General features: G+C 35.3%; 1 long non-coding RNA gene across 4 annotated transcripts; it reads right to left on the reverse strand.

Moving 5' to 3' along the window:
- Window positions 1-11,562: 11,562 nt before the first annotated feature.
- Window positions 11,563-16,455, reverse strand: LOC121227920 (uncharacterized). Of its 4 annotated transcripts, none has more exons than XR_005925455.1 (10): window positions 16,022-16,432; window positions 15,101-15,263; window positions 14,749-14,844; window positions 14,459-14,663; window positions 14,317-14,371; window positions 13,904-13,972; window positions 13,771-13,814; window positions 13,491-13,640; window positions 12,459-12,511; window positions 11,563-11,677 (listed from the first exon to the last, which is right to left on the reverse strand). It is a non-coding gene; the product is annotated as an uncharacterized lncRNA (long non-coding RNA). The 4 variants fall into 4 exon arrangements; XR_005925457.1 differs by having other exon boundaries at window positions 13,461-13,640; window positions 16,022-16,420; XR_005925456.1 differs by lacking the exon at window positions 14,749-14,844 and having other exon boundaries at window positions 16,022-16,455.
- Window positions 16,456-16,871: the final 416 nt, after the last annotated feature.

The raw sequence follows: 16,871 nt of genomic DNA on the forward strand, positions 1-16,871 counted from the left end.
AGTAAAAGCGCTGCATATCACGACCCGCTGCAAGGGCAACATAATACCGAACGTACTCATCGATAATGGGTCAGCGTTAAATGTTATGCCATTGGCTACGCTTTCCAGAATACCGATGGATTGTCCTACTTAAAGCCCTGTCATTCCATGGTAAGGGCATTCGATGGGACGAGGTGCGAAGTCATGGGAAAGATCGAAATCCCTTTGGAAGTGGGCCCTTACATCTATGAGGTCGAATTCCAAGTCATGGACATTACACCCTCTTATAACTGCCTTTTGGGAGACCTTGGATCCATTCTGCTGGAGCAGTCCCATCATCCCTCCATTAAAAGTTGAAATTTATCATGGATGGCTGTTTGGTCACAGTCGAAGGCGAAGAAGACATTGTCGCATCTATCTCTGCTGATGCGCCATACCTGGAAGTAAGCAAGGACGCAGTGGAATGTTCCTTTCGATCCCTGAATTCTCAATGCACTTTCTCGCTAGGAAACAGAATTTCGATGCCAAAACTATCGAGAAATACAGAATGGGTGTCAAGTGACCGTAGAAGGGAGCTCGTGCGAGAAGAGTTTAGAGAGACATCTGCAAGAATAGTTAGGGCTTTAAAGCCAGTGCACCACAAGGCCCGATACGGTTTGGTTCCAGCCTGACATGCGCCAAAGAAGAAGACAGTGAAGAAGGATCAAAGAGAAGAATTGCAAGAACTTTGGCCGAGAACCAGAATGGAACAATAGATACCTCCTTGTCAAAAACATTTACATCTGCGGAATGAGTACCTAGACAAGATGACCACGAAACATGCTGGGGTTAATTGAAAGGGATTTTCAGAATGTCAGTATAAATGTCATTGACAAAGAAGCTGGTGCAAGTAAAGATGTCTCGAGGATACGCCCTTGCCCTCCTGGTTTCATGTTGAACAATTGGACTGCTGAGGAGCTTCTTGTAGTTTATAAGTCTTCAGAGTAATGCTAAACATTAACCTTCTATTGTGTCCTTAGATATAATAGAATTCTTTTGTAAGAGCTTGCATTCGCTCTTTATCATTTAAATGAATATCAATGAAGATGCATTTTGTCACGATTTTTCGCATTATCACTAATTTCATAATCATTTTCTCATTTCATAGCCTATCCTTACATTGCCTCATTGCCATGACATAACATTTTGTTTGTTGTTTCCAATACTTGGATGTCCCCCTATAGCTTCCTTTTCCATTCAACTTTCAGGTGCTCAGATATTGACGACATGAATAAGCCTGTTACGAATCTTGAAATTGATTTTGAGAAGGTTGTTTGCTTAGGAGAATTTGAAGCCGAAGAAAATGCTGAAGATTATGTTCGTCTCCTGAATTGTTAAGAATGGTGGAACAAGAGGATAAACAGATTCTGCCTCATGAAGAATCTGTGGAAACAATAAATTTGGGCACTGAAGAGAGGAAACAAGAAGTGAAGATTGGACTTCTATTTCAGAAAGTACCAGGCATAGTTTGATCACTTTACTCTCGAATACAAAGATGTTTTCGCATGGTCATACCAAGACATGCCAGGGCTAGATGAAGATTTAGTGGTCCATAAGCTCCCATTAAAGCCAGAATGCAAGCCCATCCAGCAAAAATTAAGACGGATGAGGCCCGAAATGCTGTTGAAAATAAAATAGGAAGTCAAGAAGCAATTTGATGCTGGCTTCCTACAAGCCTCCAAATATCCAGAATGGGTGGCTAACATAGTCCCGGTACCAAAGAAAAATAGAAAAGTACGAATTTGCGTGGATTACCGTGACCTGAATCGAGCAAGCCCAAAAGATAATTTTCCCTTGCCACATATTGACACGTTGGTGGACAACACAACAAAACATTCATTGTTTTCTTTCATGGATGGATTCTCGGGGTATAATCAGATCAAGATGGCCCCTGAGGATATGGAGAAAACTACCTTCATAATAATGTGGGGAATTTTCTGCTACAAGGTGATGCCATTCGGGTTAAAGAATGCTGGGGCAACATATCAGAGGGCTATGGTGACATTATTCCATGACATGATGCATAAAGAAATAGAGGTCTACGTCGATGATATGATTGCTAAATCTCGAGGAGAAGAAGAGCATGTAATGAACCTCAAGAAGTTGTTCGAAAGGCTGAGAAAGTTTCAGCTAAAGCTTAATCCAGCCAAATGTACATTCGGGGCTACCTCGGGAAAGTTGCTAGGCTTCATTGTCAGTGAAAGAGGTATCGAAGTTGATCCAGATAAAATAAAAGCCATCCAAGAATTACCACCTTCGCACACGCAGAAGGAAGTTAGAGGATTTTTAGGGAGATTAAACTACATCGCCCGATTTATCGCTCAACTTACCAACCAATGCGACCCAATCTTTTGGCTTCTTCGAAAACATAACCCGGGAGAATGGAACGAGGAATGCCAGGTGGCCTTTGATAAGATAAAACAATATTTGTCCAGTCCTCCAGTGCTAGTACCGCCAACTCCTGGAAGACCATTGATTTTGTATTTGACTGTGTTCGAAAGTTCAATGGTTGCATACTGGGGCAACACGACGAGTCAGGAAAGAAAGAAAAAGCGATCTACTACCTCAACAAAAAGTTCATTGAATATGAGGCAAAATATTCGTCCATTGAGAAATATTGTTGCGCTCTAGTTTGGGTAGCTCGGAGACTCAGACAATATATGTTGTATCACACGACATGGCTAATTTCAAAGCTAGACCCAATAAAATACATGATGGAATCGCCGGCACTATCAGGAAGAATGGCGCGATGGCAGATCCTCCTTTCGGAATATGACATTGCCTATGTAAATCAGAAGTCGATAAAAGGGAGCGCAATAGCTGACTTCTTAGCAACTCGAACGACAGAGGAATATGAGTCTTTAAGATTCGATTTCCCAGATGAAGACTTAATGTGTATCACAGAAATAGAATCCAAGTCATCAAAAGAGAAGTCATGGAAGATGTGCTTTGATGGTGCGTCAAATGCTCTAGGGCATGGAATTGGAGTAATCCTGGTATCACCAGATGGGAATCATTATCTGTTCACCGCAAGACTGAACTTCTTCTGTACCAATAATATCGCAGAATATGAGGCCTGTATCATGGGGCTTCGTGCAGCTATCAAATGAAACATCGAGATCTTAGAGGTGTACGGGGACTCAGCCCTAGTGATCTACCAAATCCGTGGAGAGTGGGAAGTGAGGGACTCAAATTTGATTAAGTACAGCGATTTAGTGGCTGGATTGATCAAGGAGTTCAAAGAAATAACTTTTCATTACTTCCCACGAGAAGAGAACCAACTGGCTGATGCCCTGGCCACTTTGGCTTCAATGTTCAAAGCAAGTAAAGAAGCAGAAATAATGCCCCTCAAAATGAGCATATACGAGGTCCCTGCACACTGCTGTAGCATTGAAAAAGAAGCAAACGGACGTCCATGGTTCCATGATATCTTAGAATATATCAAGAATCAAAGATATCCCGAACAAGCAAATGAGAACGACAAAATAACAATCAGAAGAATGGCAACGGGATTTGTTCTTGATGGGGATATCCTATACAAGAGAGGGAAAGATCAGTTGCTCTTGAGATGTGTGGATGATGTTGAAGCTAGGAAAATACTTGAGGAAGTCCATGAGGGAATTTGCGGAACGCATGCCAATGGTCTCAATATGGCCAGAAAGATCATGAGACTCGGTTATTATTGGTTGACGATGGAAAATGACTGCGTCAATTTTGCAAGAAAATGCCACAAATGTCAAATCTACGACGACAAAATTCATGTAGCCCCTTCGCCCCTTCATGTCATGACTTCTCCGTGGCCTTTTTCTATGTGGGGCATAGATGTTATAGGGCCAATTTCTCCAAAAGCATCAAATGACATCGATTCATTTTTGTGGTTATCGATTACTTCACAAAATGGATAGAAGCTGCTTCGTTTGCCAATGTGACGAGGACTGCAGTTTGCAAGTTTTTGAAAAAGAAAATCATTTGCCGGTATGGTTTGCCTGAAAGAATCATTTCAGATAATGCCACAAATCTGAACAATAAGATGATGAAAGAAGTGTGCGAGCAGTTCCAAATAAAGCATCATAATTCCTCGCCCTATCACCCAAAGATGAACGGGGCTGTTGAAGCAGCTAACAAGAACATTAAGAGGATCATTGGGAAAATGACTGAGACACATAAAGATTGGCACGAGAAACTTCCATTTGCTTTGTTTGCATATCGCACATCTGTGCGAACATCTACGGGAGCAACTCCTTTCTCTCTAGTCTATGGAATGGAAGCTATGCTACCTATCGAGGTTGAGATCCCCTCTCTGCGAGTATTGATGGAATCAAAGTTAGAAGAAGCAGAATGGGTTCGAGCTCGATATGATCAGTTGAACCTCATTGAAGAAAAACGTCTAAGGGCAATTTGTCATGGGCAAATGTACCAAAAGAGAATGATCGCAACCCATGACAAGAAGGTACGACCAAGAGAATTCCATGAAGGAGAACTCGTTCTGAGAAAGATTCTCCCAATACAAAAAGACCTGCGAGGAAAATGGGCACCAAATTGGGAAGGACCATACGTTGTAAAAAAGGCATTCTCAGGCGGAGCTTTGATCCTTACCGAGATGGATGGGAAGGAACTACCGAATCCAATGAACTCAGATGCAGTAAAGAAATATTATGCTTAAGATGAAAACCCGAAAATGGCATCTTAATAATAAAATAAAATAAAAAAGGGATCAGGGCGAAAACCCGAAAAGGGCGTCTTGATTAGTACAAAAAGATTAGGATGAAAACTCGAGAGGGCCTCCTAATGAAACAAACCTGGCGGTCGAACGATAGGTCAAGTAGTGAGGCTACAGTAATTGAAGTATTTCTGAAAGCTCGAAATCTTCTACGCAAGGAGCCAGACTCTAAAAGATTCTTGATTGAGGAACGTGAAGAGTTCATGTGTTGAATATCTAGAGCATTTTTATCCGTTGAATACGATCCTTTCTTTCTTTTTGAAATTTTTTTACTCTCATTATTCAACTTGCTTTGTTTGCCACATTTGAAATAAAGGAATATGAGATACCAGTTTTGTCCCTACATAACCATTGTTCATGCATCTCATTAGGTGTTTGTTTACATGATAAATGGTGAAATGACATACTTTGAACAAAAGAAATGTTGAGTATTACCCGGATAAGAATTTGATAAGTGCAAGATCTTCAAAGCAAGAACAAAGTTTAACCAGGGGCAAAAGGGTGATATCTGAGAAACGTCGATTACTCGTAAAGCTCGAAGACAGGTATGAGGCCTGAAGAGAAGGTCGAGAATCAAAGCAATAAACGCAGATCCTCAACAATCATGGCGAAAAGGACATACGACCAATATGCTTAAGGAACACTGCATAATCATGTAGGCATAAAGGCATTTAAGACAAACATGTGCATATCATGATGACATCATGCATGGCATATACAGGTAATCCAGTAAAGCAAGAAATCTTGAATGAGAGTCGCACTGAATCAAAGGAAAAGATACCCGAGTTCTACCAAAGGACTGGTTTTGGTATTTTGATGTTTTTAATTCATGCTTTCCAAGGAAAATTGACTCATATTGCGAGAGGTGAGTCAAGCCTCAGGTCACGCTGAGGTATTTTAATTCATGTTTTCAAAAAATCAACTCATATTGTGAGAAATGAGTTGAGCCTCAGGTCACACGCTGAGGTATTTTTAGTTTATGTTTCAAAAATTGACTCATATTGCGAGAAGTGAGTCAAGCCTCAGGTCACGCTGAGGTATTTTAATTCCTTTTGTTTCAAAAATCAGCTCATATTGCGAGGGGTGAGTTAAGCCTCGGGGCACGCTGAGGTATTTTTAGTTTATGTTTAGAAAATACTCATATTGCGAAAAGTGAGTCAAGCCTCAAGTCACGCTGAGGTATTTTTAATTCCTGTTGTTTCAAAAATCAGCTCATATTGCGAAAGGTGAGTTGAGCCTCAAGACACGTTGAGGTAATTTCAATTTATGTTCCAAAATCAACTCACATTGCGAGAGGTGAGTTGAGCCTCGGGGCACGCTGAAGTATTTTCAATTTCTACTTTTCAATTCCTACTTTTCAAAAAAATCAGCTCATATTGCGGGAGGTAAGTTGAGCCTCAGGTCACGCTGAGGTATTTTCAATTTCTGTTTTCAATTTATGTTGTTCAAGAATCAACTCATATTGCGAGAGATGGGTTGAACCTTTTAATTTCTACTTTTTCAAAATCAGCTCATATTGCTAGAGGTGAGTTGAGCCTCGGGGCACGCTGAGGTATTTTCAATTTTTGTGTTTTAATTTCAACTCATATGGCGAGAGGTGAGTTGAGCCTCAGGACATGCTGAGGTAATTTCAATTTCTGTTGTAAAAAAATCAACTCATATTGCGAAAAGTGAGTTGAGCCTCAGTTCACATGCTGAGATATTTTTAGTTTTTGTTTTTAATGTCTGTTTTTAAAGAGTCAATTCATATTGCGAGAAACGAGTTGAACTCAAGATCACATGCCGAGTCAAGAATAAAGATTGGAGCTAATTGAAGGTGTCCGATTTTGTCTCCTGAAGTTACAGTGGAGCTGATCGAGGATATCGGATCTTGCCTTGCTAGAGTTACAGAAGAGAAGATCGCAAATTTCATCTCACAGAAGCAATAGAAAAGCAGATCAAAGCTGTAGACTTTATTTCTCTGGAGTTACAATAAAGCAGATCGAAGACACAAATCTCATATCCTTGAAATTACATTGGAGTAGATTGAGGCTACAAGGTATATGTCAGAAGATGTAGTGGATTGAATCTAAAGCTACAAAATGCAGTGGACTGGAAGAAGACTATCTGAACAAGAAGAGCACCAATGAAGTCAAGACTTGCAAGACAGGGCAAAATTGGCCTTTCTTTGTGTCTTTGCTCTATTCTCATTACACGACAATGAGCAAAGAGGGGCAGCTGTAAAGGCCAATTTTAGCTACTATTACAGAGAACCCATTTACAATTTTATAATCCCTCAACCCAATTTCAAACCCCATTAAATCACTAACCCATTAAACCCCAAAACCCAACTAACCTACCCTAACCTAAACAGCCCAATACCCATTAAGCCTAACTAATACATCAGCCAACCCAAAATTCAAACCCCATTTACAACCAGAACCCAATATCCCTGAACCCATATACCCGAAGCCCAATAACCTAAACTACCAGCCCACTAAACTAACAGCCCATTACACAAAATCAGAAACAAAAAACACCTAATCCCAAACCCTAGCCCCCTAGCATTCGGCGCCCACTTGCCTCTGTCACCACCGACGTCTGCCACGCCCCATACCCCCACTACAACAGTCCCATACCTCCACAGTCCTCGTACGCCACGCCCACACCCCGTACGCATGACAACAGACTCTGTACCTACAAAAACAACAGACAAGCAAAGCAGAAGCAAGAATAACAAAAAATAATAACAAAGTATGTAACAAAACAGGCTATAAAAAGCCGAATGAAACACTGTAAAGGGGTTCCTTTTTAGATTTTTATCAATACAGACATATATTTCAAAAGAGAAACAAAAAGCCAGTAAACAGAGCAGGAATATCATCCGAAATAGATATCAACACACAAAAAAAACACAAAATCAGCGCACCAAACACAAAATCGCAAATCGAAAATAGAAGGTGATTTTATATTTATTGTCATTTTTATTTATATTCTCACAAATACATATATCAAAAAATATGAAAAATATACAAAAATATAATATAAAAATATAAGAAATAAAAAAATAAAAAAAAATTAGAGTTTTTTACCTCTCCGGCCACCGTGTACGGTGGCTGGCGCCGGCACCGGCGAGGCTCCGGTGACCGGCCCCCGTGGCCGGAGCTCCCCCCTCCCCTCTCTTCTTTCCCCGCTCCCTCTTTTCTCTCCCTCCTCTTCTTTTTTTTTCTTTCTCCTGTTTTAAATGAAAAAAACAAAAAAAACTTGGTTTATATAGGGGTCCAAAACGCACCGTTTTGGACCCCCCTTTGAAGCTAAACGACGCCGTTTAGGGCTTCGGGTCGGGTCGAGCTGACCCGTCCGGCCAGGGTCCGCGTGTTTTTTAAAGCGGAAGGGCTAATTGCGCGATCGGCCCTTCCGCATTTTTGCTATTTTACAATCAGGTTTTTAATATTTTAATTTGGCCCCAGAGTTTTGCCCGTTCATCAATTTAGTCCCTCCGTGCTGCACTGCGTTTTGGTAATAGAGAATATTGCACTTTTGGTCCTCGTTGATTTCACGCGTGTCCATTTTAGTCCTTTATTTCTTTATTTCTTTTTAAATTCGCCCTGAAATTCTGTTCTTATTCCGATTTAGTCCTTTTTCGTTTATTTTCCTTTTTTTACATATTACTAATATTGTTACTATTATTTTTATTAATATATTAATTATTTTTTTAAAGTATTATTATTACTGATGATTGTTATTTCTAGTTTTAGCATTATTATCAATATTAATATATGTATATTATATATGTATATATTCATACATTTATATAGTACTATTTTAATTACTTTATTTTAATATTATTGTTATATCATATTTGTTTTTATATATTTCATTATTATTTTTAATATTATTATTAATATTATTAGATGTTATTTATTCCTAATATGTATATTATGTAAATGTCTTAATATTATATTATATGTATTTTTTTATATATGTTATGTATATAAGTTTTTTAATATTATATTTTATACATATTTTTTAATATTATTAGTTATATTTTTTATATACTATTACATGTATACTTCTAATATTATATCGTATATTTCTAATACCATCATTTATATATATATGTGTACTAGTATACGTATAGCGTACAAAATAGCTTTCCTATTATTATTATCATTTCTAAAGGTATATACGTAGTATATATGTTCTTTATAAGTTATATATCTATTTTTCACTAATATTACTTGTTATGTATATTTTTATACATTTCCATATACATATCTTCAATACTATCGTGTAAATACTCTTATTCCTATTATTGTGTATATACTTTAACATTAATAGATATGCATTTTTGTCACTTCATGTATAGTTCAAATAATATACATGATATCTTTCTAACGTTATCATTGCTTATATAGATGTGTTTTGACGTACATGTTTTTAATGTTTTTATGTATGTATATTCATTATTTTCTCGTATTTGATGCTATAATTACATTTAATCTTGTATGCATTATTAGTATTTTCCTTCAATATCATTGTAATATTTGTTATTTGTTTCAAATATGTTTATAGTTCTTCCATTTATTTATGTTTATTTCATATCAGCTTGCTTCACATTATTTCGAAAAATTATCCATGTTTTCTTATTTACTTCAATAATCAAGGTAATATATTGAATTAACACTAAGTCATCGATTTCATCGCTATGTTGGGTGAACATCAATCGACTCGTGTTAAAACGGTATACCCTTCTCAAAAAAATCAAAAATTGAAAACTTCTCGTCCTTTTTTATCAAGTCACGACTAAATATTACATTGAACTCGTAATTTTGAAAATCAAGACAACACGTGTTTATGAGATACCAATTTTGGGCGTTGCGAGGGTGCTAATACCTTCCTCGCACGTAACTGACTCCCGAACCCTATCTTTCTCTGGATTTTAATGTGGACTTAAATTCATTTCTTTTCATTTCAAAAAATAAATTTATAAGGTGTCCGATCACACCTATAAAAAGGATCGGTGGCGACTCCCCTTTTATTTCAAAATCGAACTTCAGTTTCCAAACTTTTTAGATCGCCACAATTAGCGACCCGAAAGCTAATTTTTTACGTCGCTACACGCTTTTATCGTCACGCATTTTGGTTTTTTCTTTTTTGCTTTTCAGTGCTTTTCATCTGATCGGCGACCACCGTCAGCCTCACCACCACCACTTCTTCATTTTTTGGTGAAATCTTCTTCCTTTTCTTTTTCTTTCAAAAGGCAATAGCAGTGTCAGAAGGATCGGACACATATCACGTGTCCTTACCCACGTTGCGTCAAAATTTTTTTTATATGTTTGAAAGATCAGCACAGGTATTTATGTTTAAATACGCATCACAAAACCTTGAGTTGTTTTTGCAAGACCTAGAGAACAAAAATGGAGAAACTTGAAGGTAGATTAGAAGAACCCAAGAGCAATAAAGGAAAGCTAGACGAAAGGTTGAAATTATCATTAACCAAGCCTTCTTTTCTTCTAACGCTGGGGAGAGTCCATATTCGTTGGGAAAATCGACAAAGACTTTGTTATCTTTTGGAAGGACTTGTAAAGAAAGATAATTGGGGAGAGGCTAGTGGAGTATTAAGCTTGTTGCTTAACAGTACTTCCAACATTGGGTTGAGGGAGACCAATTGTTCTGCAAACACAACGGCTATGGATGGGATGGAAAGCTCATGTATGCTTAAAGGTAGGTGATTGTAATATACCCTTGGTGTCTTTATTTTTGATGTTTTAGAGTTGCGCTAAAATCATAAGATACAAACTTATTTAACTATAAAAATAATTTAAGGGGTAATTTAAATAAAGTGTAATATTTTAATAATTTTTTTTAATATATTAACGATTGAAATTCATCTAGTAGGAAAGAAATGGCATTCAGTTGAAGTTCACAATGAAGAATGGTTATGTCAGTCTATATATGGCTACCAATTTTCTTTTCTACTACTTTTAATAAAGTTCATGTTTATTTCTAGACAAGCATATCTTAAATAGACATGTGCGGATGATAAGTTATTAAACTAAAAACTAATTTTTTTTTAAACTTAGATTAATCAACAGAATTCACATAAGTTTAACATATGCTTTACTTTGTTTTTTTTCCTTATAACTCACTAAATATTGTCTTCTCTCTCAAGGAAAAAAAAAGTAGGTGGTATATCACTACAGGAAAACAGACTTTTAGCGGCCTTTTTTTTACCTTTAAAGCGCCGCAAAAAACGTCACTATATGCAACGCCGCAAAAATTAGTGGCGTTTTTTTGAAAAAAACGCCGCTAAAGACCATGACCTTTAGTGGCGCTTTTAAAAAAATGCCGCTAAAGACCATGACCTTTAGCGGCGCTTTTTTCGCAAACGCCGCTAAAGACCATGACCTTTAGCGGCGCTTTTTTTACAAACGCCGCTAAAGACCATGACCTTTAGCGGCGCTTTTTTCACAAACGCCGCTAAAGATCATAACCTTTAGCGGCACTTTTCTCACAAACGCTGCTAAAAATAATGATATTAAAAAAATTATTTTATTTTAATTAAATAATATTTATTTCTATGTTAAATATTATATTATGTTTAATTTTTGAAATTTGAACTTTAAACTATATACATTTAAGGATAAATAAAAAATATTAATTAAATTAAATTTTCCATTAAAATTTAAACTTCAAAACTAAATATAAAAATTAATGAATTTAAATTTAATACATAAACATTGATTCAATATGTAATTTAATACATAAAAAAAACACACACACACAGACACACAAAGTATTAGAATTTCTAAAACATAATTCATCCTGGTGAGAAATTATAATGCCAAATCATCATCACATCTCATTAATCAAAGGAAAAAGATCAGAAAAGAAGAAGAAACAATATACAACAGAGGGCTGGTTCAAGCTTTAGATGAAGCCAAAGTATTGCAATGCCTGCATATATAACTTAGTGAAACTAACAACAAAAAAACACAAAATAGACAAACAATCACGAAGCAAAACTAGAGCTAATACAAGAATTTAAAAAATAAAAAAAAAGATGATAAATGGCAGCAAAGCTAAAAACAAGTAGCAAAGTCAAACTACGCAGGCGATAAGAAGAAAATAACTAAAATTTTAAAATTTAAAATAGTACAGGGCCTAAAATTAACTAATTCGAAAAGTATTGGTCAAATTAAAATATAAGAACTAAATGCATAACTTTCGCAAAGTATAGGAACTAATAATAGAATTAACCCGATATCTTTCTGTTGATTTGAAGTTTCTATCGACCTTTACCAATTCTCTGAAGCACATACAAGATGGAGATGTCTAGATTTAATTTCGAGTCTTTTACTCTGCTTGGCTTTAAGATGGGAAAGCAGTGGAGTTGGAACATGGGCATCCATTTATTTTAATGGGAGTTGAACCAATGGACAGAATTCATGCATACTTTGTAGTCTCAATTCTAATCCAAATTACTTGATTTGGAAAGACTCTACCAGTGGGGATATAAACTACTGTTGATAGCATACTCAATTAAGGCACCTATGGTTTGCCGATGCAACTAGGGACAACAAGCAAAGTTTGCATTTCAATCACTCTTCAATGCCTAAATTAATAGTTTTTTGTTTAAGAAAATGAATAAAGATAGAAGAAATTTATATTACAGGAGACCCAAAATAGCAAAAGATTACAGAAAATAAAAAAAGGGTAAAAGAGAAGCTTAACATACCTGAAATAGAAGAAGAAAATTGTGAAAAATCAGTTTTAGTGCTTATTGACTACCTGTTGAGTTTGAGACAAGAAAGATTTTTAGAAGACCAAACTTTATACGAAAAAGAAACTGTAAAAATTATATAAAAAGCTAATAAAATTTTAGCTAAAATAAAAAACTTCAAGATTTTAATATTTTAGATTTAAGTATATAGTTTCTTTTTCTAAATTTATTCAGGTTGTGTTTTTTTAATTTTTAAATTTAAAGGTAACATAAAAATATGAAAATAAAAATATCAATTATAAATTATATTTAATTTACATCACTGGAAGATCATATGAAGTTATAAATTGAAAAGATTTAACCAAAAAATATATACATGTCACATATAAAGACTGTAGTTCTACGAGTTGCACAACGGCATTATCTAGTTATGCCAGTAAAGAGCTTTCCTTGTTTCACCTTTTGTATATTTCTCCTAGTTACAGGAAACCAAATACCCTAGTAAGAGAGGTGGAAGCGTGAAAGGACAGCATTTTCTAAACCGATTTGAGGACAACTCAAATAACTAAACCAAATGTTTAGTCTCATTAATTATATTATAGTAGCAAAAATAATCAATGTGTGACCGAAATATGATAGATGATATGATATTTTTTTATTTTATAGTTTTATTTATTTATTTATTTATTTATTATTTGAAAATAATGAATTTCTTTTAATTTGGAGTTTAAAAAAATATTTTTTCTTATTTAATATTAATCCATTAAGCATAGCTCAATACTATTTTTACTAAATTAAGCATGCATAAATAAAATCAACACCAGAACATAATTAAATCCATGTCTTTTTTTAGCATGCGTACATACACATAAGCATATTTGCATATCACATCATGTAATACACATGTCCTAAAACATTCTCATTCGATCACCTAAAGTAAGTAAATATAGAAACCTTGTTTTCATCACTCACTAGTATCAATTTGATCTTTCTATTTCCTAGCTTTAGCTAATATACCTTGGTTAACAGAAAGCAGAGTGAACTTACGTGTTATCCGAGAAGCAACCGATATGATAAGCTTCAGGGGCATTAGAACCTTGATCTAATGTTGAGGAAATAGATTGAGTCGATGATTGTTTTGAAACAGAAAGAGTTCGATAAGGACGATGTGCAGGAGGTAAGATTAAAGCTGATTGCCTGTCCATTGCCAATAGCCGTCCGCATTTGTTGTACCAAAGGGTTCATCATTTTATTACCAGAGAAGAATACAAGCTAAGGAGAATTATTAGAGAATGAGAAAAAAAATGAAAGAGAAAGCAAACCATACTTGCAAACTTTGGTGAATAAAATTTGGTAGCTGCATATTTAGTGCTACAAAAGGAAATGCATACGTACATCATTAGCACGAAATAGCTGCAAAAAATTGAATAATAGTTCAGACATTTATACAGAGACCATACCAAAAGAGAATGCAATGCTGTTTTACTTCTGATTCCAAGGAAATACTGGAGGGCAGCAGTAGCGTGCTCCTGTAATAGGGAAATAGTTATTAGGATAACAGAAAGCTTCAGCTTAGTGGATATAATTAACCCAAATTGAATAAAATAGTGTTTACATCATGACTAGAATTTTAGTCCTCTCAAGATGGCTGCACATTACAAGGGAAAATTGACACAACAATATAAAAACAATACAAAAAGGACAGAGCAATTGATGTTCACAAATAAGCTGGTAGCACCAAAGATCATAGGCTTGCATAGCTTCATTGCATACTCAACCAGTGCAAAAAGATTGTTAGCACAGACAATTATCTTATCACCACGCTCAAACAAACAAACAAATAAAAATATAACATGTAACACGTTGCACTCACCTCTTCTAATAGTCGCTCCTTTTCTTCCAACTCTTTAGCAGTTAATGGGTCTCCCCTTTCAAAATACACGAGACTTAGTAAAATAGGCCTAAAGAAGATTGTGTATCATAAAGAAACAGATTATATGGCAAAAGTAAAATACCTTTAGGTTCATCCACATCAATAGTGTCCTTTACCTGATTCTTCTGATGTGTTTGCTGATTTTAATTGAAAAAAAAATCCAGTCATAAGATAACTCCTTCTTCTACATTCTTCTACGTTTAAATTTAAACTCGCAGCATCTCTGAAAGATCTTTCAAGGTTTTCACATAGAATTCCAACATGGTGAATACCAACAACTCCATAATCTACATCAATGACAGTACTTAAATGTAATTCCATCCAAAATTGAAGAAGCATCAAATGTAGGAGAAAGCAACAAATATAATATACACTTTATTTTGGTTGTAAAGTCCACCGTAATGTGGCAAACTATGAACTACGGCACCAAGGCAACTGCGTTTTGGATTCAATTCTCATCAAAATGACCTACAGAGAGAGATTTTGCATTCATCTTTTGTTATAAACAAATTAGGAATGAAATACAGATGGCATGTTAATTTCCTTTGATGATTTTAAATAAAAAAATTCAAAGATGCTTCAAAAGCCAGATAAACTATAACAGGGTTAGAACTGATGCCAGTTTCATTCTCCATATTTCAGCTCTGAATAGCTTAAGAGAAACCATGGCTTCCAAGATTGTTTTCCCTGAAATCAGATATCTAATGAGACAGCAAGCAGTTACCTATCTTGTCACTAATACTTGCCGATTCTTTGTCAAGTACATTTCCTTCAACTGAACCCGCAGCTTTGGTCTTGAAACTTAACCTCTAACATCTTCCATTTCTAGGAAAAGTATGACAAATTTTGGAGGGTGTATTTGCAGATACGGCACTTGAACGATTCAACTGCAAACCAAAAGAAAAAGAAAAGAAATTGAAGAACAACGGTATTAATAAAAAAACCATCGAACTCAAGCTTTGTCTCAATCTGTGTAATCAAAGAGTCTACTCTAGAATTCAAATTGCAGCTCTCCTAACCCTAAGACCATGGAAAACAGAATTAACCATGGAAAACGTAGAGGATAAAAAATAAAGTATCATTTGCACTCTGAATTTGACAAATTTTTTATTTCAGTTTTTGAAGTAAATAGTTGAGCCAATCACAAATTATATGCACGACATAGAATCCAAATTTAAAGGATCGAATTATGAAATTTGTCATTTTTAGAAAAATCGTCTAGAGAAAAATAAGGATCAAATTCAAGGAATAAATAAAACAGCCGCCTATGAACATCCAAGAAACTTCATTGTACAAACAACAAAAAGTCAAATTCAGAAATTGCAGTTAAACAAGAGAAAAGGCAGCAGGTTCTAAGAAACAAAGCAGAGAAATGGAGAACCAGACTTCAGATTGGGACCAGAAGAACCAGAAATCTGGGTTTTCAAGCAAGGAAGTTTTATCTGGCGGTGAGAGATTATGCAGAAAAGAAGTGGAGATTTTGATGGGGAACCTGGGGATTTTTTGCAGCCAAGAAAGTGAAGAATAGTTGAATGAATCATACGAATGTGAGGAGATTTCAAGGTTGTTTGAACAAGAGCCAAGCTTGGAAGAAGTGAAGCAAGCTTTTGATGTTTTTGATGTGAATAAAGAAAAGAAAGCATACCTTTTCACTTCCCTCTTTATTTTCTTTATCTATCACCTCCTCTTCCTCCGGTTTCTCGTCATCTAGGGTTTCCATCGCCATAGAAATCACCGGTAAAATTAAAAGGAAACTGATCCGTCTCTTTGATGACCCTTACTTCAAGCACCAATCCAAGATTCTGCTCTTACTACCACCGAAAGGGGGTCAACCGAAGCCAGGTTGAAGTAGAAGATCTTTCTTTTACGGCCAGCTTCTTCCGGCAATTAGTGGAGGAAGCAGTGAGGACAAGCTCCAAGCTACGGACTTCCGGCAATTAGTGTAGGTGTATTGACTTGGTGTTGCTGGAAATGGGAAATTTGGGGGCAAATTTTGAGAGTTATTTGGGGGATTTAGGGACTAACGAGCGGGTAATCAAAAATTGGTGATTTTTTTGCGGCGTTTTCACTAAAAACGCCATTATAATTCAATTTTTTGTATTGATTAATTTTAAATTTTTTATTTTTAACATATTTTTTATTTTTCTCTTTTGAATTTGTTTTTAATTTTGAATAATGAACTTTTTAATTGAAATATGGACTAAAATATTAAATTTTAAATTTTTAAGTTTTTATTTTTTTATTTTTTATTTTTTTATTTTTAAATTTTAATTTTTTTTATTTTTATTTTTTGAGTTTATTTTTTATTTCGGTTTAATGTGTAATTGTAGACGTGAAATTCTAATTGTGGTTTAAATGTATAGTTGAAACTTTAATTTTGATTTAATCATACACATTTGAAAAAATAAATACATCAATATATTTTTATATTGAATAAATATAAATATTTATGTATCCATGCAATATATAAATATAAAATGATGTTATATCAATAA

This window comes from Gossypium hirsutum, chromosome A04 (genome assembly GCF_007990345.1).
Source record: "Gossypium hirsutum isolate 1008001.06 chromosome A04, Gossypium_hirsutum_v2.1, whole genome shotgun sequence".
Lineage (NCBI taxonomy): Eukaryota > Viridiplantae > Streptophyta > Magnoliopsida > Malvales > Malvaceae > Gossypium > Gossypium hirsutum.